The sequence below is a fragment of the Bubalus kerabau genome, chromosome 16 (genome assembly GCF_029407905.1).
Source record: "Bubalus kerabau isolate K-KA32 ecotype Philippines breed swamp buffalo chromosome 16, PCC_UOA_SB_1v2, whole genome shotgun sequence".
Classification (NCBI taxonomy): Eukaryota; Metazoa; Chordata; class Mammalia; order Artiodactyla; family Bovidae; genus Bubalus; species Bubalus kerabau.
Genome location: NC_073639.1, coordinates 30060323 through 30084768, shown reverse-complemented (window position 1 = coordinate 30084768; position 24446 = coordinate 30060323). Strand labels below are relative to the sequence as shown.

At 37.4% G+C, this 24446-nt stretch overlaps 1 long non-coding RNA gene across 1 annotated transcript in view; it reads right to left on the bottom strand.

Annotated features, from left to right (window-relative positions):
* Positions 1–23273, bottom strand: part of LOC129629863 (uncharacterized) — a 39229-nt gene extending 15956 nt beyond the window's left edge. Inside the window, exons 1-2 of the long non-coding RNA XR_008703354.1 lie at positions 22796–23273; positions 22305–22369 (exon numbers count right to left, since the gene is read on the bottom strand). This is a non-coding gene — a long non-coding RNA (uncharacterized LOC129629863). The remainder of the gene's footprint in view (positions 1–22304; positions 22370–22795) is intronic.
* Positions 23274–24446: the final 1173 nt, after the last annotated feature.

Here is a 24446-nt window from a genome sequence, read left to right as displayed (position 1 = left end):
GTGCCTAATTTTTCCCTGGCTTCCGTCCTTCTCTTGATTTGATCATTCATCATGTCATTCAGTTCTGCAAGCCTAATCAGTATATTTCCAAAAAGTCTTTTTTTTTTTTTGCTTCAGTTAGAGTTGGTTTCTACTGCTTGCAAAAAAAAAAAAAAAATCTTAATAAAAACAGGTGAGATACAAAGAGTAGATTTCACATGTTGTTTTAGTGGAAAATACCAGTAATAAATAATTTTATTAGTAAAGACAAGTAAACTTTCTTTCTGATGGAATGCAAAAGCAATCCAAAAAGGAAAAATACACTAAAGCAGGCAGTGCTAATTAGGACTCAAAATAATTCATTGACAATTCCAGATTTTGTTAAAAAACAAAAACCTATTTCAGTAGCTTAAAAAAATCAAAAAGTTGCTTTATAAAACAGAAAGAAAGAAAAAAAATATGAAGAATGGGCAGAGATGGAAAGAAAACTTCAAAATTGAAAAACTAGAATTAATCTATATATCTATGAGATAATATAAAAATTTAAGCAGTCAAAACAAATGAGGCTGACATTCACTTAGAATGGTAAAAGTTGAAATTCCTATTTCAGAATATAGGAATAATAATATATTACAAATATGTGAAGCCCTCCAACATGGTGTATAGACCTGGCCATTAAAATAATAAAAAATAAGATGATAGCAGTCTAAAACCTGAATATAATCCAAGAATGTTGGCATTCTTGAGGAAGCAATGAGGAAAATTAAAGCATATAAGTTAATAAAACAGAATATTAGAAAAACATACATGATTTTAGAAAAAAAGCAAGTATGTTGATTAAAACTCACTAATTATGCTCAAAAAAGTTTTAAAAGTTACTACACCTACAGATATTTTGCAAAATTTAAATTTCCAAAGAAAAAGTCTTATAATTAAGATGCAAAAAAATGGCAGTTTAAGCCTAAAAATGTTACAGTGACATAGACTCTTTTCTGCACAACAACAAATATCAGAATATATTATAGCAATTATTTATAGATATTTGAAGACAAATTTGTACACTTTTATGAAAGTACATAGAATATATTTCTCAGGCTCAACATTAGTGTGTATGTGAAACCAACATATTGTTATTCTCAGATAATCAAAGACATAGAATATTTACTCATCCACCATCTTGAATATTAGCTTAAAGGTAACATGGAGATTTCTGAGATAATTCCATATAAAGTACTTTGGAAGTAATTCATATTCCAAAGTTATATACAGCACATTTTGACTTCAAGAGTAATGCAAATAAATTATAATATTTAACAGTATGGTATAAAGTATGCTTAGGGTGATAATTTCCTTGGGGAAAATTTTTTAAATATTCAGATCAGATTAGTCACTCAGTCGTGTCCAACTCTTTGTGACCCCATGAATCACAGCACACCAGGCCTCCCTGTCCATCACCAACTCCCGGAGTTCACCCAGACTCATGTCCATCGAGTCAGTGATGCCATCTAGCCATCTCATCCTCTGTCATTCCCTTCTCCTCCTGCCCCCAATCCCTCCCAGCATCAGAGTCTTTTCCAATGAGTCAACCCTTCGCATGAGGTGGCCAAATTACTGGAGTTTCAGCTTTAGCATCATTCCTTCCAAAGAAAGCCCAGGGCTCATCTCCTTCAGAATGGACTGGTTGGATCTCCGTGCAGTCCAAGGGACTCTCAAGAGTCTTCTCCAACACCACAGTTCAAAAGCATCAATTCTTCGGCGCTCAGCCTTCTTCACAGTCCAACTCTCATATCCATACATGACCACAGGAAAAATCATAGCCTTGACTACACGGACCTTTGTTGGCAAAGTAATGTCTCTGCTTTTGAATATGCTATCTAGGTTGGTCATAACTTTCCTTCCAAGGAGTAAGCGTCTTTTAATTTCATGGCTGCAGTCACCATCTGTAGTGATTTTGGAGCCCAGAAAAATAAAGTCTAACACTGTTTCCACTGTTTCCCCATCTATTTCCCATGAAGTGGTGGGACCGGATGCCATGATCTTCGTTTTCTGAATGTTGAGCTTTAAGCCAACTTTTTCACTCTCCACTTTCACTTTCATCAAGAGGCTTTTGAGTTCTTCTTCACTTTCTGCCATAAGGGTGGTGTCATCTGCATATCTGAGGTTATTGATATTTCTTCTGGCAATCTTGATTCCAGCTTGTGTTTCTTCCAGTCCAGCGTTTCTCATGATGTACTCTGCATATAAGTTAAATAAACAGGGTGACAAAATGATTAAAATAAAAATATGCATAAAGAAGTAACGTGTGAGATAGAGTAACAAAGGGATAAGATGTTTAAGTTTTCTTGTTTTATGTAAGAGCTTAATTTCGTTTTTGGCTTTGTTAATCAGAAAGTTATATGTTATTAAATGTATCTTTTATAAGGCGCCCTTGCAGGTGGGAGATGGGCTTCAGCAATGGCGGGGTTAATGGCTATAAACACAAATATAGTCCTTCTTTTATTGAGCTGGAGCAGCGAATGGTGGCTGCATGGAGCTGGAGTGGCGAGAGGAGATACCCACATCCAAGGTCAGGAGCAGGGGCAGTGAGGAACACCACATGTCCAAGGTCAGAGAAATCCCAGTAAGACGGTAGGCGCTGAGAGAGGGCATCAGAGGGCAGACAGACATAAACCACAATCACAGAAAGCTAATCAATCTAATCACATGGACCACAGCCTTGTCTAACTCAATGAAACTATGAACCATCCTATGTAGGGCCACCCAAACAGATTGGTCATGGTGGAGATTTCTGATAAAATGTTGTCCACTGGAGAAGGGAATGGCAGACCACTCCAGTAATCTTGCCTTGAGAACCCCATGAACAGTATGAAAAGGCAAAAAGATAGGACACTTAAAGAGGATTCCCCAGTTCAGTGGGTGCCCAATATACTACTGGAGATCAGTGGAGAAATAATTCTATAAAGAATGAAGAGACGCAGTGAAAGCAAAAACAACACCCAGGTGTGGATGTGACTGGTGATGGAAGCAAGATCTGATGTGTAAGAGCAATATTTCATAGGAACCTAGAATGTTAGGTCTAGGAATCAAGGCAAGTTGGAAGTGGTCAGACAGGAGATGGCAAGAGTGAACATTGACATTTTAGGAATCAGAGAACTAAAATGGACTGGAATGGGTGAATTTAACTCAGATGATCATTATATCTACTACTGTGGGCAAGAATTCCTTAGAAGAAATGGAGTAGCCATCATAGTCAACAAAAGATTCCAAAATGCAGTACTTGGATGCAGTCTCAAAAATGACAGAATGAACTCTGTCCATTTCCAAGGCAAACCACTCAATATCACAGTAATCCAAGTCTATGCCCCAACCAGTAATGCTGAAGAAGCTGAAGTTGAATGGTTCTATGAAGTCCTAAAGTCCTATTAGAGCTAACACCCCAAAAAGATATCCTTTTCATTATAGGGGACTGGAATGCAAAAGTAGGAAGTCAAGAAACACCTGGAGTAACAGGCAAATTTGGCTTGGAGTACAGAATGAAGCAGGGCAAAGAGTAACAGAGCTTTGCCAAGAGAACGCACTGGTCATAGCAAACACCCTCTTCCAACAACACAAGAGAAGACTCTACACATGGACATCACCAGCTGGTCAACACCAAAATCAGATTGATTATATTCTTTGCAGCCAAGGATGGAGAAGCTCTATACAGTCAGTAAAAACAAGACCAGGAGCTGACTATAGCTCAGATCATGAACTCCTTATTGCCAAATACAGACTTAAATTAATGAAAGTAGGGAAAATGACTAGACCATTCAGGTATGACCTAAATCAAGTTCCTTGGACTTCCCTGGTGGCTCAAATGGTAAAGCGTCTGTCTACAATGCGGGAGGCCCAGGTTCGATCCCTGGTTCACGAAGATCCCCTGGAGAAGGAAATGGCAATCCACTCCAGTACTATTGCCTGGAAAATCCCATGAACAGAGGAGCCTGGTAGGCTAGAGTCCATGGGGTCACAAAGAGTCGGACACGACTGAGTGACTTCACTTTTTCACTTTCACTTTTCACTTTACCATTATACAGTGGAACTGGGAAATAGATTTAACGGACTAGATCTGATAGAGTACCTGATGAACTATGGAATGTGGTTTGTGACATTGTACAGGAGACAGGGATCAAGACCATCAACAACAACAACAACAAAGAAATGGAAAAAAAAGCAAAATGGCTGTCTGAGGAGGCCTTACAAATAGCTATGAAAAGAAGAGAAGTGGAAAAAACAAAAAATGGAGAAAAGGAAAGATATACCCATTTGAATGCAGAGTTCCAAAGAATAGCAAGGAGAGATAAGAAAGCATTCACTAGTGATCAGTGCAAAGAAATCCAGGAAAACAATAGAATGGGAAAGACTAGAGATCTTTCAAGAAAATTAAAGATGCCAAGGAAATTTTCATGCAAACACGGGCACAATAAAGGGCAGAAATGATATGGACCTAACACAAGCAGAAGATATTAAGAAGAGGTGGCAAGAATACACAGAAGAACTGTACAGGAAAGATCTTCATGACCCAAATAGTCACGATGATGTGATCACTCACCTAAAGCCAGACATCCTAGAGTGTGAAGCCAAGTGGGCCTTAGGAAGCATCACTATGAACAAAGCTAGTAGAGGTGATGGAATTCCAGTTGAGCTATTTCAAATCCTAAAAGATAATGCTGTGAAAGTGCTGCACTCAATATGCCAGAAAATTTGGAAAACTCAGCAGTGGCTACAGGACTGGAATAGGTCAGTTTTCATTCCAATCCCAAAGAAAGGCAATGGCAAAGAATGCTCAAACCACTGGACAATTGCACTCATCTCACATGCTAGCAAAATAATGCTCAAAATTCTCCAAGTCAGGCTTCAACAGTACATGAACCTTGAACTTCCTCTGGCAGAGGAACCAGAGATCAATTGCTAACATCTGTTGGATCATCGAAAAAAACAAGAGAGTTCCAGAAAACCATCTATTTCTGCTTTATTGACTGTGCCAAAGCCTTTGGCTGTGTGGATCACAACAATCTGTGGAAAATTCTGAAAGAGATGGAAATACCAGTCCACCTGACCTGCCTCTTGAGAAATCTGTATGCAGGTCAGGAAGCAACAGTTAGAACTGGACATGGAAACAGACTGGTTCCAAATAGGAAAAGGAGTATGTCAAGGCTGTATATTGTCACCCTGTTTATTTAACTTATAAGTAGAGTACATCATGAGAAACGCTGGGCTAGATGAAGCAGAAGCTGGAATCAAGGAGAAATATCAATAACCTCAGATATGCAGATGACACCACCATTATGGCAGAAAGTGAAGAACTAAAGAGACTCTTGATGAAAGTGAAAGAGGAGAGTGAAAAGGTTGGCTTAAAGCTCAACATTTGGGAAACTAAGATCATGGCATCTGGTCCCCTCACTCATGGCAAATAGATGGGGAAACAGTGACAGACTTAATTTTTGGTGGGGTCCAAAATCACTGCAGATGATGTCTGCCACCATGAAATTAAAAGATTCTTACTCCTTGGAAGGAAAGTTACGACCAACCTAGACAGCATATTAAAAAGTGCAGACATTACTTTGTCAACAGAGATCCGTCTATTCAAGGCTATGGTTTTTGCAGTAGTCATGTACAGATGTGAGAGTTGGACTATAAAGAAAGCTGAGTGCCAACAAATTGGTGCTTTTGAACTGTGGTGTAAAAGAAGACTCTTGAGAGTCTCTTGGACTGCAAGGAGATCCAACCAGTCCATCCTAAAGGAGATCAGTCCTGAATGTTCATTGGAAGGACTGATGTTGAAGCTGAAACTCCAATATTTTGGCCACATGAACTGGCGAAGAACTGACTCATTAGAAAAGACCCTGATGCTGGGTAAGATTGAAGGCTGGAGGAGAAGGGGACAACAGAGGGTGAGATGATTGGATGGCAACACTGACTCAATGGACATGAGTTTGAATAAACTCTGGGAGTTGTTGAGGGACAGGGAGGCCTGGCGTGCTACAGTCCATGGGGTCACAAAGAGTCGGGCCTGACTGAGTGACTGAACTGAACTATACTGATAAACTTAAGAGTATAGTTAAGGAGAGACATCATATAAGAGACATCAACAACTGTCTCCTAAAGTGTATCACATGTCTCCTTGACTGGAGATTCACAAAGTATATTAATATACAAAAGGTTTGAAGAATTTTTACAACAAGTAAAATGACTTAAATTTAGTTAATCCAGTACTTTAGCAACATATATGATCTTTAGTTAGTGTTATTGTTTGAAGACAAGAGAAATTATTTGTAGAAATAAATGTATTGGAAAGGCATAGGACTGCTCCAATTTGACGCCAAAAGGCAGAAGAAATAGGCTTAGACAGGAATCAGAGAGCAACTCGGAGACAGTATCAGGAAAAAAAAGGAGGCTTGTTATGTTGTGGCCTTTGACCTGTCAGCTATGGCTCCTTGCAACTGGCCTCTACCAGCATCAAATACACACACACACATTTCCAGTAATGCTGCTGGGCTTTTCCTCACCCCATCACTTGCTGTTTGAATAGCAAAGTTAAAAATCTGTGTGGTTGCCACAAGTAATTTCAGACTCCGCACCTATTTCTTATCTCTGATGATGAAAAGTTCCAAGAGTAGGGCTATCCAGCCATCCTTAAGTCTGGGCCATAATGTAGTCTCCAGGTGGTAGGAAGTGGAAACGATCCACATGCAGCTTCAAATGAAATGGCCCTGTAACAGGATTCCTACGTAGAACAGAGTCTTGGCATAATGATGTCAATGTCCATGTTTTGGCAATAGCAGAATTTTCTGTTTTCTCAGGTCAAATCTTTAAACATAAATATCAACACCAGTTCAAGAAAATTGGAAAAAAGAAAAAGTTCAGAAATTTGGAAATTACTTTAGAAGATATAAGCTAGGAACTCAGATAATAAAATTTAAATTGTACAAGTTTTTAAAATTCTTTGGATGAAGTACAAAGATTTTATGTTACATGCAGAAACACACATGTGCGCACATACACACACACACACAAGCAGAAATATATTTCCTATGTTTTTCTTGTTTTCCCTTAAGAAAGAATAATATGACTGTACTAACTTCTCAGGATTCAAAATGTGTATCTGAATACTGAATTTGTCTTCACAATCCATAGCATCTGTGTGAATGTGAGCCCATCAGTCTCCTCAGTCCATGGAATTCTCCAGGTAAGAATACTGGAGTGGGTTGCCATTTCCTTCTCCAGGGGATCTTCCTGACCCAGGGATGGAATCTGGGTCTCTCACATTGCAGGCAGATGCTTTATCATCTGAGCCACAGGGAAGCCCTTATAAAGAGTTAGATTTCAAAAAATATATAGAAAGATGATAAATATATAACACAAAAAGAGTTTAACTTCTGATACATTTAATTTTATCACATAAAATCATAAAGTAAAAACTACACTTTAAAATTTAGAAAGAAAAAAAAGATTGTTAACTGATTCCTACAGACTGTTATGCAATGAGAAAATATGATAACCCTAAGACTGTTAGCCATTGAACACTTTCAGTTCAGTTCAGTCGCTCAGTCACGTCCAGCTCTTTTCGACCCCATGAATTGCAGCACACCAGGCCTCCCTGTCCATCACCAATTCCTGCAGTTCACTCAAACTCACATCCATCGAGTCCGTGATGCCATCCAGCCATCTCATCCTCTGTCGTCCCCTTTTCCTCCTGCCCCCAATCCCTCCCAGCATCAGAGTCTTTTCCAATGAGTCAACTCTTCACATGAGGTGGCCAAAGTACTGGAGTTTCAGCTTTAGCATCATTCCTTCCAAAGAACACCCAGGGCTGATCTCCTTGCAGTCCAAGGGACTCTCAAGAGTCTTCTCCAACACCACAGTTCAAAAGCATCAATTCTTTGGCGCTCAGCTTTCTTCACAGTCCAACTCTCACATCCATACATGATCACTGGAAAAACCATAGCCTTGACTAAATGGACCTTTGTTGGCAAAGTGCTGCCTCTGCTTTTTAATATGCTGTCTATGTTGGTCATAACTTTCCTTCCAAGGAGTAAGCGTCTCTTAATTTCATGGCTGCAGTCACCTTCTGCAGTGATTTTGGAGCCCCCAAAAATAAAGTCTGACACTGTTTCCACTGTTTCCCCATCTATTTCCCATGAAGTGATGGGACCAGATACCATGATCTTCATTTTCTGAATGTTGAGTTTTAAGCCAACTTTTTCACTCTCCTCTTTCACTTTCTTTTTTTTTTCACTTTCGAGATTGACTTTTTATTTTTTTTTTCATTTATCAATTTTTATTTTTATTTATTTATTTTTTTAAATTTTATTTTATTTTTAAACTTTACAAAATTGTATTAGTTTTGCCAAATATCAAAATGAATCCACCACAGGTATACATGTGTTCCCCATCCTGAACCCTCCTCCCTCCTCCCTCCCCATACCATCCCTCTGGGTCGTCCCAGTGCACCAGCCCCAAGCATCCAGTATCGTGCATCGAACCTGGACTGGCAACTCATTTCATACATGATATTTTACATGTTTCAATGCCATTCTCCAAAATCTTCCCACCCTCGCCCTCTCCCACAGAGTCCATAAGACTGTTCTATACATCAGTGTCTCTTTTGCTGTCTCGTACACAGGGTTATTGTTACCATCGTTCTAAATTCCATATATATGCGTTAGTATACTGTATTGGTGTTTTTCCTTCTGGCTTACTTCACTCTGTATAATAGGCTCCAGTTTCATCCACCTCACTAGACTGATTCAAATGTATTCTTTTTAATGGCTGAGTAATACTCCATTGTGTATATGTACCATAGCGTTCTTATCCATTCATCTGCTGATGGACATCTAGGTTGCTTCCATGTCCTGGCTATTATAAACAGTGCTGTGATGAACATTGGGGTACACATGTCTCTTTCCCTTCTGGTTTCCTCAGTATGTATGCCCAGGAGTGGGATTGCTGGATCATAACCTCTTCACTTTCTGCCATAAGGGTGGTGTCATCTGCATATCTGAGGTTATTGATATTTCTCCAGCAATCTTGATTCCAGCTTGTGCTTCTTCCAACCCAGCATTTCTCATGATGTACTCTGCATAGAAGTTAAATAAGCAGGGTGACAACGTACAGCCTTGACATACTCCTTTTCCTATTTGGAACCAGTCTGTTTCCATGTCCAGTTCTAACTGTTTCTTCCTGACCTGCATATAGGTTTCTCAAGAGGCAGGTCAGGTGGTCTGGTATTCCCATCTCTTTCAGAATTTTCCACAGTTTATTGTGATCCACACAGTCAAAGGTTTTGGCATAATCAATAAAGCAAAAGTAGATGTTTTTCTGGAACTCTCTTGCTTTTTCGATGATCCAGCAGATGTTGGCAATTTGATCTCTGGTTCCTCTGCCTTTTATAAAACCAGCTTGAACATGTGGAAGTTCACGGTTCACGTATTGCTGAAGGAGAATTTTGAGCATTACTTTGCTAGCGTGTGAGATGAGTGCAATTGCGCGGGTAGTTTGAGCATTCTTTGGCATTGCCTTTCTTGGGATTGGAATGAAAACTGACCTTTTCCAGTCCTGTGGCCACTGCTGAGTTTTCCAAATTTGCTGGCATATTGAATGCAGCACTTTCACAGCATCATCTTTCAGGATTTGGAATAGCTCAACTGGAATTCCATCACCTCCACTAGCTTTGTTTGTAGTGATGCTTTCTAAGGCCCACTTGACTTCACATTCCAGGATGTCTGGCTCTAGGTGAGTGATCACACCATCATGATTATCTTGGTCATGAAGATCTTTTTTGTACAGTTCTTCTGTGTATTCTTGCCACCTCTTCTTAATATCTTCTGCTTCTGTTACATCCATACCATTTCTGTCCTTTATTGAGCCCATCTTTGCATGAAATGCTCCCTTGGTATCTCTAATTTTCTTGAAGAGATCTCTAGTCTTTCCCATTCTGTTGTTTTCCTCTATTTCTTTGCACTGATCGCTGAAGAAGGCTTTCTTATCTCTTCTTGCTATTGTTTGGAACTCTGCATTCAGATGCTTATATCTTTCCTTTTCTCCTTTGCTTTTTGCTTCTCTTCTTTTCACAGCTATTTGTAATATGAAGGACTACTTCTATTACTTCCTAATATAGAAATTTTCTTTCCAAACTCAGCTATGATTCGTTTAGTACTTATTTTAGTTTTTGAGATTGTTGTCTTCATGATGCATTTAAATTAGTAGTATGCTTATATTGGAGGCTTCCCTAATAGATCAGTTGGTAAAGAATCTGCCTGCAATGCAGGAGACCCTGGTTTGATTCCTGGGTCTGAAAGATCTGGAGAAGGGATAGGCTACCCACTGCAGTATTCTTAGTCTTCCCTTGTGACTCAGCTGGTAGAGAATCTGCCTGCAATGTGGGAGAGCTGAGTTTGAGCCTTTGGTTGGGAAGATCCCCTGGAAAAGTGGAAAGCTACTCTTTCCAGTGTTCTGGCCTGAAGAATTCCATGAACTGTATAGTCCATGGGGTCACAAAGAGTCAGACATGACTGAACAACTTTCACATGCCTATATATATATACATTGTGCCATCAGTCTATTAAAACTTATATGCAAATAGGTTTGGAAAACACTTTAAAAGAGATTAAAAAATAGCTCTGCAGAAAGGAAAAATAGTTTTTACTTTGAATTCCTCATCTATCTATTGATTGAAAATAGAACTTTCATATATACTCTCACATGGCTTTGTATATCATTTTGATGAAAATATTAGTAATTGGTAATCAGTTAATCTCATTAATTTGTGCATCCTCTTGAAAATAATTGACACTAAAACTAACTTAGAAAGAGTTTTTAAGCAGCAAATATGTAATTGAACAATGGTTTAGAACTAATTATTAGATAATAAATCATAGGAAATTTTATATTATAGTTGGTGTTACTTTAATTTGCAGGACAGTCTTTTAAAAATATTATTAAATTTTAAATATATTATTGAACATTTCATTAATTCTCTACAAAACTAATGGATATTTTAAAAAATAAGGCAAAATATTGGCTTGTGAAGGTTTATAAGGAAAGCACACATCATGTATTGCCTCTTATTGTAAAGTGTAAACTATTTTTAGATTTTACCAAGTTCTAAATGAACAAGTGTATAGTAGAAAAACATAATGTTTTTCTAGAATAGGCAATACATCTATGAGATTACTGTATTGAAAGAGATAACTAGAATAATCCTGTCCACTCAACTATGACCAATAGGATTGCTCTGAATTATAAATCAGATTCTCCAGACAAGCACTTCACTACCATTTCCAGCTGTACTGCTTTCAAATAAGTTAATAAGAGTTGTAGAACACACTGCTTATGGCTTCAAACAAGTCACCTGAAGATTCTGACTGCCCAGTGTCTGCCTAATGGGCTAACAGCTATAAGGATCAGATGTCACCTCTCCTGTAAAACACCTTTCACAAAAGTGTTCTACTGCAGACAACTGAGAAATTTTGCTCTAAGCTGCCGATATTTCTGACAAGTAATATATTAAGAGCAGAAATGTCAAAATGTTTTCGAGACAGACAACAGAAATTCTGCTCTGAACTTGTTTTAGCAATAAAGAAATTCTCAGATCATGTCCTGAAGAAAGAATTGTTTTATATTAAGGCCTTTTATTTTTTCTGAAAACAGCTGGTACAACATACTTTGTTATTCATAAACTGAAGGGAGACAGGAAATTTATGTTCTAATAATGAAATGCAAGTCCATTTTTTGAGCCTAATTAAGCTCTAGAAAGTCTTCGGTGTACCCATAAATTGTTACCAATTTGGAAGCCATGCCATGAGCTGTTTGATGTGAAGTCTGGATTTCCTATGAAAACTTTGAGCTAAAAAATGGAAAGAACCTTCCAGGATTAGTTGACCCCAAATGGCCCATCTCTGCCTTTTAGGGTAGAATGCAATTTCCCCGATTCACCTATGCTGCAAGGGGGAAGGGCAGATGCTTGCATAATATCAGGACTCCATTTAGAAGAAGAAAAGAATGGATTGATGTGTAGACAATTAAAACTGCTCACCCACTGCAAGATGAAAGGCAGTGTCTTATTGTTTCTATTGTGATGGGTCTAAGATAGCACACATTAAGTTTTCCTTATTTTGATTAGATGTTTGCAGAAAATAGATTTTAAAAGCCTCCTACAGTTTACTATATCTGTGGCTCCTCTACATTACATATTCATTGATTAGTTATTTTTAAACTATACTTGATTTCCTTATTTATCATTTTGCATCTTCAAACATGTACAAATATTGTGTTTTTCCCTTAAATAATTTTCCCTTTTTTTTAACATAAAACAATTTTCCCCAAAACAAATGACTTTCTTAAGCTTGTGACTTGTTAAATATGATGTCTTTATTAACATTAGAGTTTCCAGCACAATTTAAAATTTAAATATATACTAGTTGTAAGAAATGGGTAATATTGTTTCAGCCTAACCTCAAAAAGTAGGGGAAAAAAATTGAGAGTCTCAGTCCAATAACAGCCAAAGGGGCTCAGAAACAGTAATCTTAGTGCTAGCCTGGCAGACACAATCTACACGGAACTTAATCAAAATAAGATTAAAAGTCCATAGCAATTTCCTTGAGTGGCCAGTCAGATATCCCCCATTATAGTCACCAAACAGCCTGTCCCTGGGGCCTATTTCAGAAATAAATTGGTTCGTAGATGAGCTGATGCAGAAGAAGGAAAAAAATATGTTTTCTTGAGACTGTTCCTTAAATTATATCCAATAATACCTGAAATTTCAGTCTTTTTATCCTGAAATGTTTTTCCTGCTTTGTATCTTCCTAAATGTAAAGTATTATATTATTAGTTTATGTAAACTTACTATTCAACTTTGTGTTTATTAGGCAGTATTAAATATTTAATAAGTTGGCAATAGCAGTGACACTTAAGCATTTGTTCAGAGGATGACTCTACCCAGTTATTAGGAGAGTTGCTTGATTATTTTAATTAATATGGCTTAGCAATCATAAACATTGTATAATAATGAAGAAATCTGATAGAGGCACCATTAACCCATAGCCTTAAAAAGAAACTGCTAATCTGAGGCATACTTCTAGACATAATCCTTACAAAGAAAGTAGGCTATTTTTATTATATCATTAAAACCTCATATCTAGGTGGGTTGTTCCACTCTGGCTATGAATGAATGTGTTCATTGCACAGTCCTGTCTGACTCTTTGTGACCCCATGGACTGTACAGCCCACCAGGCTCCTCTGATCATGGATTTCTCCAGACAAGAATACTAGAGTGGGTTGCCATTTCCTTCTACAGGGGATCATCCTGACCTAGAGATCAAACCCTGGTCTCCTTCATTGCAGGTGGATTCTTTACTGCCTGAGCCACCAGGGATCCAGATTTTTTTTTTCACAGGGCAACTATCAATTAAAAAGATTACTAGCACCATACTGTATAAAATGTTTTATGGATTCGAAACACAAGCGTAGACCTTGGATTAGAGCAAGAGCTAATCTATCACAAAAATAAAATGAATGTGAGTGTGATGCTGGGGGAAGGGTGCAGGGGACAGACACAAATAGAGTGGTAGATATGTGGGTAAGAATATTATGAAGTTCTCTTCTAAATGCTCTTATTTTGTCAGTAAATCATAAGAAATGTCTATAAGGAGATAGGAAGAAGATGAACAATATTGGAGATTTTGGCTGAAAGTATGTGGTAGGAGTGGATTTCACCTCCTCAGATATGGAAGAGGGAAATGATGAGAGAAATAAAAGTGGATAATTGAGTAGAGGTTCATGTTCATTCAGTATTATTTAATAAGAAAAAATATCTTTAAGACATTAAAATCGCATTGTTTGGTTGTTTCATAGATTCATGGTATAATCTTCTCTGAAGTTGTTCATAGAGTCTCTGTCATGATCACAATAAACTCACATTCTACTTTGTGCTGCTGAAAAGGAGGTTTTACTGGCATTGAAGAAGTATGGCAGGGGTAAACCGTGCTCAACTTAAAGTCATCAGGAGGATTCACTTATAATCTACACGTGCATTTTATGCTGTGGTAAATCACTAATCCTTGCCAGTTCAGAATAATTGATGAAGAAACCAGTCATCATAAGTGAAAAGATTATATTGTGGATTTTGTTTTTAAAAAGGTTCTTGGTGTATTTATTCATTTATTTAGTGTTTTTCTGAAACGAGAAGCAGCCTAGTGATAGCTCAGTGTGAACGATGCTGGATTCCTGATCTCCAAAGAAGGCGATTTAGCTTCAGGACCAGACACTAGGCTTGCCCACTCAGGGCTCTTGTGTGGTAGAAGTTTTATTACAGTTAAAAGGGACAGAGAAAGCTTCTGACATAGACATCAGAAGGGAGGCAGAGAGTGTCCCCCTTGCTAGGTCTAAGGAAGGGATATATATACTTTTTTAAATTAGTTATTACAATAAATCAAAAGAATGTCTCAAGGTTGTAAAGATCTTACTAAACCCACTCCCACAATTTACATTTTAAGATAAAGGGATTAGCCAGAAGGTTTTCAGAAAGGAGAAACTGTCCTCAAACAGAATACATTGTTGTTATATAATTCTTGGTGGTGTTGTCTAGTCGCTTAGTTGTGTCAGACTCCTTGCGACCCCATGGACTGTAGCCCGCCAGGTTCCTCTGTCCCGCCAGGCTCCTCTGTCCAAGGGATTCTCCAGGCAACAATACTGGAGTGGGTTGCCATATAATCCTTAGTACAGAGCTTAAACTGAGTTGTTTGTTGTGTAATCATCAGAAAAAGATAAAGAAAATAATGTTTTACATGATTAAGACTAAGGAATATAGATTAAAAAGAAGACATTTGTCCTTTCCTCCTCCTTGGGAATCCCAGACACCTATCTCTGCTTTGGAGCCCCAGACCCATTTCTCCTCATTGGGACCGCAGACTTCTTACCAACCTACCTAGGAATTGACTCTCTCACTAGAAATGATAACAAATCAGATATTTGTTGATAGATGAATATTGCCAGGAAATTCATATAGACTATTTATAATCTACTCTTCAATTTGTAGATGGAGTCAATATTATTATAACTTTATAAAAATGAAATCTGAGACTCAATCAAGTCTATGTAAACTGCAAGTTACAAAGTCAGATTCCAAACATATCCTGACTGAAATCAGTAACTATGTTTTTTTTACATTAGACTACCAATTAGAAAAATTGTCCACTAAAATAACAAATCATTTAAATATTTATTAATGGTAAAATATTTAACTATGTATTAAAGGTTTAAAATATGACATGAATATAGTATATTTTTATTTATAATGATCACACATGAAATATAGCATCTTTAACATTTGTGTCCTTGAAAGCAGTTTGTTTTCTGAAGAAAGTTTTATCACTTCTCTTCTAACATGTTAATGGTGTAAATTTAATGCTAACATATGTTTTAATATGAACAACCTAATACTTTATGAGTGGAATCTCAATTGATAAAATTTCATTATTTAATTGGTACTATATTGAGATCCCTGTTTTGCCTCACAAAATAATCTCTAAATAGGTTATTATAGAAAATTGTTATACTCTATCAATGTTTTCAGGCTTCCTCAGTTTAGTAGACATTACAAAAGCTATATTTAAACCCAATATTGTGAAATTAAGTCACAGAGGCAAGCAGAGACTATGGTATTTGCTTTGATCATGTACACATTGTAATAAAGAATAGTGGATGCAATTCAAATCTAACTTCATTTGAGAATAACCCTAGGCATTCCATGTCTGTATTTCTTGGAATTTTGGACTGGCTATTGGAAACTCATTCAGTTTTGCCTTAAAGCATCCACTAACCTCAAACTAAAATACAAAAAAGCTATTATGTGATGATTAGCCCCTGCAGACCAGAAACACCAGGTATCCACAGTCATATAGTTTTGGTGACTCACAAAAAGAAAAAAAAAGAAATCTATCTCAGATGGAGTGACAAGTGAAAATAATTCCTGAAACTAAAAATAAACTCTCATAGTTTTACAAATAGAGTTGAAGGCAGTCTAAGTGTATTACATTTTATATAGCCTTTTGATATATTTTTTCTTTATAATGAGGTTTCTTTTCCTTTATTTTACCATAGACATTCTGATTGGTGGGTCAGTTACACTTATTTTTTCATACCCCTCATGACCTACTATGGTGCTTTGTACATTAATAATTATCCATTAAATATGTTGAATTAAATTACTGTTAGTAGTAGTTGGTAGCTTTTTTGGATGAATAAAATAATACAAGTAGATAAAGTGCTATTGAAACACTTCTTGATTATAATATCATGAAACAGCTTTAGCCAAGGTAAGAATTTAAATGTAGGTATAAATGATAATGTGTGTATGTGTGTGTGTGTGTGGGGGGGGCTAAGTCACTTCAGTCATGCTTGATTCTTTGCAACCCTATGGACAACCCTATGGACTGAAACTTGCCAGGCTTTTCTGTCTATGGGATTCTTCAGGCAAGAATCCTGGAGTAGGTTGTCATGCCCTCCTCCGGGGGATCTTCCTGACCTAAGGATCAAACCCCCATCTCCTATGTCTCTTGCTTTGACAGGAAGTTACTTCACCACTAGGGTCACCTATGCTATGCTATGCAAAGCACTTCAGTTGTGTCCGACTCTGTGCGACCCCATAGACGGCAGCCCATCAGGCTCCCCCATCCCTGGGATTCTCCAGGCAAGAACATTGGAGTGGATTGCCATTTCCTTCTCCAATGCATGAGAGTGAAAGTGAAGTCACTCAGTCATGTCCGACTCTTAGCGACCCCATGGACTGCAGCCCACCAGGCTCTTCCGTCCATGGGATTTTCCAGGCAAGAGTACTTGAGTGGGGTGCCATTGCCTTCTCCGAGTGTCACCTAGGAAGCCTAAATAATAATGAAGCAAGTTCAAATCTGGAATATGATAATCAAAGAAAGATTAATACTTAGATATGAATACTGAAAGATTGATCTTTATGAAACATTGAAATCTAAAATTATTTGTACAGATGTTTATTAAATATTCTAGTAAAGAAATTAAAATGGTTGGCAATTGTAAAATGTACAAGTGACAGATTTGTTAAACACTGAAAGCACAGAAATAGCCAGATGTCCTAAAATATGAAATATATAATAAAACCAAGCAGGAAAATTTTTATCAAAAAATCTTTTTTATCACTAGGAAGGTGGTAAACAAATTTCTACTACTGATTTATTACTGTTAAGTTTATAATGTAATGAACTGAACATTAAGTTAGGGGAATTATATCTTGTCCTAGATAAAACTTTCATTTGAGTAAATTTTCAGTTCAGTTCAGTCTCTCAGTCATGTCTGACTCTTTGCAACCCCATGGACTGCAGCACACCAGGCTTCCCTGTCCAACACTAACTCCTGGAGTTTGCTCAAATTCGTGTTCATGGAGTTGGTGATGCCGTCCAACCGTCTCATCCTCTGTCATCCCCTTCTCCTTCTGCCTTCAATCTTTCCCAAAATCAGGATCTTTTCCAATGAGTCAGTTCTTTGCAACAGGTGGCCAAAGTATTGGACTTTTAGCTTCAAATCTTTAGGATGGATTAGTTTGATCTCCTTGTAGTCAAAGGCACTTTCAAGAGTCTTCTCCAACACCACAGTTCAAAAGCATCAATTCTTCGGCACTCAGCCAAAGTAATGCTCAAAATCCTTCAAGCCAGGCTTCAATAGTACATGAACCATGAACATGCAGATATTCAAGCTGGATTTAGAAAAGGCAATGGAACCAGAGATCAAATTGCCAACATCCATTGGATCATTGAAAAAGCAAGACAGTTCCAGAAAAAAAAATATCTTCTTTCTTTTTTTTTTTTTTTTTTCTGCTTTATTGACTAAGCCAGAGTCTTTGACTATATGGATCACAACAAACTGTGAAATACTCTAAAAGAGATAAGAATACCAGACCACCTGACCTGTCTCCTGAGAAATCTGTATGCAGGTCAAGAAACAACAGTTAGAACTGGACATGGAACAACAGACTGTTTCCAAATCAGGAAAGGGGTATATTGCCTCCCTGCTTATTTAACTTATATGCAGAGTACATCATGAGAAATGCTGGGCTGGATGAATTACACTCTGGAATCAAGATTGCCGGGAGAAATATCAATAACCTCAGATATGCAGGTGACACCACCCTTATGGCCGAAAGCGAAGAATCACTAAATGAACCTAATGAAAGTGAAAGAGGAGAATGAAAACGTTGGCTTAAAACTCAACATTCAGAAAACTAAGATCATGGCATCCAGTCCCATCACTTCATGGCAAATAGATGGGGAAACAATGAGAGACTTTATTTTTTTGGGCTCCAAAATCAATGCAGATGGTGACTGCAGCCATGAAATTAAAAGACCCTTGCTCCTTGGAAGAAAAGCTATGACCAACCTATACAGCATATTAAAAAGCAAAGACATTACTTTGCTGACAAAGGTCCATCTAGGCAAAGCTATGGTTTTTCCAGTAGTCACATATGAGTAAATTTTACCTTGAACATATTCTTATTTCCTGGTAAACATTTTCTATGTTGCCCAAATAAAGCCTTATTCCCACAATTTATTCATTTCTCTAAGGACTTTTTGGTGTGGCCAACTTAAATGGTTCTGATATTTATATGTCATACTGCAAAGGTTATCACTGACGTTAGAAAGGGTAATTCCTTTGTAGATCTAGAACTGCTCCTTTATTAGGTCAAGGTAAAATTTATACAAAAGAAAATTGGTTTAAGACCAAGGTTTTTATTACTTAAAAGATTAAAATAGGCTATTTCCATGTGTTTACTCAAACTCAAAAGTTAGCCAAGAGTCTAAAGTAAAAGATAAATTCTTGAGACGTCTTAAGTCTTCTTGTTCAACCCTTCTCTACATAAATGAGAGAACTCTCCATGAATGATCTCGTCATTCAACCAGGGTCCCAATCTGAACTTACAGATTCAGGTTCTCTAGGGTCACGACCAAAGTGTCCATCTTTTATTAACAACTCATGATGAGCCACATGCACAATTAAGTTTGAGAATGTTTTCTAAAGAAAACAAAGCCTTACAAGTGCAACTTTTAAGGTGAGACAATTCAGGCACAATGCCAGGCCATCTAAACTTATAAAGATAAAAACCTGAGCTTTGGTTTATTTACTACTCTCCAGTATTTTTGCCTAGAGAATTCCATGGACAGACCATGGGGTCACAAAGAGTTGGACACGACTGAACAACTAACACAAACCTGCTTGTATTCACTTGAAAAAAAATCTTTTAACTTATATTATCCAGTTTTCTTTTCAATAAATTGTTCATATTTCATGAGGTATATGAGATTATCAAATGTGGTAATGCATGCCACATGTCCCCTGCTGTTCTTGCCTTCAATCTTTCCCAGCATCAGAGTCTTTTCCAATGAGTCAGTTTTTCACATCAGGTGGCCAAAGTATTGGAGTTCCATTACAGAATAATTTATAAAACATATAATCTCAATAATCTGTATTAACTAATCACATGTCATATTATTTAGATTTAAATTTTTCCCATAAATATTATTTACAAAGATATTTCTTAAAGTGTATTATGTCTCAGATTTCCTTTGCTTTCATTATAAGAAATTCAGTATTACAAAATTAATACTTACAGTTTTAAAGGTAAACTCTTTCTAGATTTATTTAATCTATACCTGTCAGTTTCTTTATAAAGGTGTTCAAACATAGACCTTTTAAAATTCAGATTTTTAAAAAATGTTTGAATGTTTACTCTCTACTTCAGTTTTAAAAGACATTTACCATAACAACAGCACAATCTCTTTTGTATAGATGCTACCTCTGAATCTAAGTGAAAGTGAAGTTGCTCAGTCGTGTCCAACTCTTTGTGACCCCATGGCCTGTAGCCCATCAGGCTCCTCTGTCCATGGGATTTTCCAGGCAAGAGTGCTGGAGTGGATTGCCATTTCCTTCTCCAGTAATTAGCAACAAATTCTTAACCAATGATACCAATAATGATTTTATGTTCTATTTTTTTTTTCTTTTCACACAATTATTTTTCTTTTATTTTTTCATCTTTAAAACTGTAAATTAAGTATGATTTTCATCAAATTTGACACAAAAGTTTTCATTGTTATTATTAACTGTCAATCTTCCACTTGTTAACCTGCCATGTTAAAGTGGAAATTGAAGGATTGAGAAAATGTAAGATCATCTCTGTAGGTACTTTAAGTAATTAATTAATTTTTATTTGCAATATTTAACTCAGTAATACATGCCTTTTTTAAAGAAAATAGTTTTATGTGTTAGTTTTTATGTATATATACTTTCAGGTGTCTAAATTTATCTCTTTACAAAAAGATAATTGCTATTCTACATAAGTCAGACTTTTCCACATCTTCAAAAAATGCTTTGGTCAAACAGAGTAATGGTAGGTAGGCAAAATATGTTATAATTGGCACCCTTGAACAGGTTGTAGTTAATTGCCAAAAAAAGCATGCCCCATGCCATCAGTCTCTTGTTTTTTTCCACTTCATTTTATTACTCTCTGCTTTTTCTTGACTTCTGGTAAAATAATTATTTTTATTATGTTATATGTATTTCCTCCATGTATGCATCTAAGGTAGAAAATACTGTAGAATGTCTTCCCAACTCCTGTTCAACAGCTGCTCTGAATTACCTGTCCCTTGGTGGGGCCCATGTGTGGGGTTAGTGCTGTCTCACACACACATTTCTTCTCCCACTTCTTATTTGTATGCCAAAAGTTGAATGTTTTGTCCCCAAATACATTTGTCAGACATAATTGTTACTGTAGTCATATAATTTAAACATTTATCATATAAAAGCAATAAGTAAGTATAAAAGTTAAAAGACAGATTTATTAGAAAATAAAACAGAGTGGTTCCGAAGGAAGTGATAAACATAAGCTAATAAAAATGCTGACAAATTGGATTTATGAGTCAGACACCTGTAAGAGATTTTTTGAGGGGAGTGAAGGGTGTGAGTATCTGTTCACATAATACTTTTTAAAATAGATTTTAAACTAGTTAATCCATTTTTAAAAAGTGGGAGAGGGAGAGGGTGGGAAGATTTGGGAGAATGGCATTGAAACATGTAAAATATCATGTATGAAACGAGTTGCCAGTCCAGGTTCGATACACAATACTGGATGCTTGGGGCTAGTACACTGGGATGACCCAGAGGGATGGTATGGGGAGGGAGGAAGGAGGGCTCAGGGTGGGGCACTCATGTATACCTGTGGCGGATTCATTTTGATATTTGGCAAAACTAATACAACTTTGTAAAATTTAAAAATAAAATTAAATTAAAAAATAAAATTAAAAAATAAATTAAAAAATAAAAAGCAACACTGAAAACCATAGACTATATGTTATACAAAAATAAAGAATGGTAATAAATCAAATTTGATGGTACACCAAAAGGATCATACAAAATGAAGTGAAATTTATTCCAGGGATGCAAGCATGGTTCAAAATTCCCAAATCAAGGAATGTGATACACCACATTAACACAATCAAGGATAAAATTTACATGGTCATACCAGTAGATGCAGATAAAGTATTTGACAAAATTCAAAATCCATTTAAAATAAAAACTCTCAACAGAATGGGTATAGAGGGAAGGTATTGTGCCTCAACATAATAGAAGCCATGTATGACAAACCTACACTAACATACCCAATGGTGAAAAATGAAAACTTGTAAGACAGAAATAAGATGTTGCATATTCCACCACTTTCCATCAAAAGAGTACTGGAATCTCCAGAGCTATTAGGCAGTAAAATAAATACAAAGCATTTTAGTGGTAAAGAAAGAAGTAAAATTGTTTCTACTTGCAAATGACACAATAATATATATGCTATGCTAAGTCACTTCAGTCGTGTCCAACTCTGTGTGACCCCATAGACGGTAGCCTACCAGGCTCCCCCGTCCCTGGGATTCTCCAGGCAAGAACTCTGGAGTGGGTTGCCATTTCCTTCTCCAATGCATGAAAGTGAAATGTGAAAGTGAAGTCGCTCAGTCGTGTCCAACTCTTAGCGACCCCATGGACTGCAACCCACCAGGCTCCTCCATCCATGGGATTTTCCAGGCAAGAGTACTGGAGTGGGGTGCCATTGCCTTCTCCGATATTATATATATAAAACCCAAAAGACTCCTCTGAAAACCTGTTGAAACTGATTTAAAAATTCATCAGATTAGTAGGACATAAATCAATATATAGAAATTACCTTCATTTCAAAATACTGACAACAAACTAAGAAAGAGAAATTAAAAATTTTCATTTACAATACTGCCAATAATAGGGCTTCTGGTTCAAGTGGCAGAGTAAAAGGGTGTGCGTTCATCTCCTCCTGCAAAAGCACCAAAATCACAGCTAGCTGTTGAACAACCATTGACAGGAGGACATTGGAACCCACCAAGTAAAGATATCCAATATCCAAAGACAAAGAAGCTGCAATGAGATGGTAGGAGGGGTGCAAACATGATCAAAATTATATCTCATACCCCATGAGGGGGCAGCCTTCAATCTGGAGAACAATAATACCAAAGAAGTTCCCCCATTATTGTGAAGGTTTTGAGCCTCGTGTCAGACTTCCCAGCCTGGGGACCTGGAAAAGGGACTAAGAATCCCCAGGGAATCTGACTTTGAACATCAGTGGGATTTGATTACAGGACTTCCACAGGAGTAGGGGAAACAGAGACTCCCCCCTTTAGGGCACAGACAAAATCCGAGGGGAAAGGAGCAGTGATCCTATAGGAGACTGACCCAGACCTACCTGCTAGTGTTGGAGGGCATCCTGTGGAGGTGTGAGTGGGCAGTATCTCACTGTGGCAACAGGGCATTGGCAGCAGCAGTCCTGGAAGGGGCTCTTTGGCATAAATCCTCTTGGAGGTAATCATTAACCCCACCATAGAGCCCATAGACTGGGTCACCTCAGGAGGAATAAACACAGCCCTATCCACTAGAGCAAGATCTAGTTTTTCCCACCTTGTCCCTCCCATCAAAAAGCTTATAGAAGTCTCTCAGCCTCATCCACCAGAGGGTGGGAAGAAGAAGCAAGAAGAACCACAATCCTGCAACAATTAGAATCAAAATCATATCACAGAAAGTTGTGTTTATGTGTAAGTCACTCAGTCATGTCAGACTCTTTGTGACCCCATGGAATGTAGTTCACAAGGCTCTTCTGCCCATGGAATTCTCCAGGCAAGAATACTGGAGTGGGTTGCAGTTTCCTTCTCCAGAGGACTTTCCCTACCCAGAGATTGAATCTGTGTCTCTCACATTCTTGGTAGGTTCTCTACCATCTGAGCCACCAGGGAAACCCACAGAAAATTAGCCAGGATGAAAAAAGCAGATTTTGTTCCAGATAAAGGGATTAGATAAAACCCAGAAAAACAGTCGGATGAAGTGGAGATGGGCAACCTCCCAGAAAAAGAATTCAGAATATGATAGTGAAGGTGTCCCAGGATCTCAGAAAAAGAATAGAGGTAAAGATTGACAAGATGCAAGCAATGCTTACCAAAGACTTAAGAACTCAAGAACAAATAAACAGAGATTAACAATACACTAGAAATAATCAATAGCTGAATAACTGATGCAGAATGGTTAAGTGACCTGGAGGACAGAATGGTGGAAATTACTGTCACAGACAGAATATAGAAAAAAGAATGAAAAGGGAAAAAAAAAGTCTTAAAGACCTCTGGGACAATGTTAAATTCTCCAACATTCACATTATAGGGGTCCCAGAAGGAGAAAAGAGAGAGAAAGGACCTGAGAAAATAGTTGAAGACATACTAGCTGAAAACTTCCCTAATGTGGGAAAGGAAATAGTCAACCAAGTCCAGGAAGCACAGAGAGTCCCAGGTGGGATAATCCCAAGGAGGAACAGCCCGAGACACCTAGTAATCAAAATGATGACAATTAAAGGTAAAATATTAAAAGCAACAAGGGAAAAACAACAAATAACATACAGGGAAACTCCCATAAGGTTATCAGCTAATTTCTCAACAGAAATTCTAAAAGCCAGAAGAGAATGGCATAACATGTTTAAAATGATGAAAGGGAGGAACCTGTAACCAAGAATACTCTACCTCCCATGACTCCCATTCAGATTTGATGGAGAAATCAAAAGCTTTCCAGACAAGCAAAAGTTAAGAGAATTCAGCACTACCAAACCAGCTTTACAGCAAATATTGAAGGAACTTCTCTAGGCAGGAAACACAAGAGAAGGAAAAGACTTAGACAAAATAAACCCAAAACAATTAAGAAAATGGTAGGTAATAGGATCATACGTATCAATTATTAGTTTAACTGTAAATGGATTAAATGCTTCCATGCTGCTGCTGCTGCTAAGTCACTTCAGTCGTGTCCGACTCTGTGCAACCCCATAGACGGCAGCACACCAGGCTCCCCCGTCCCTAGGATTC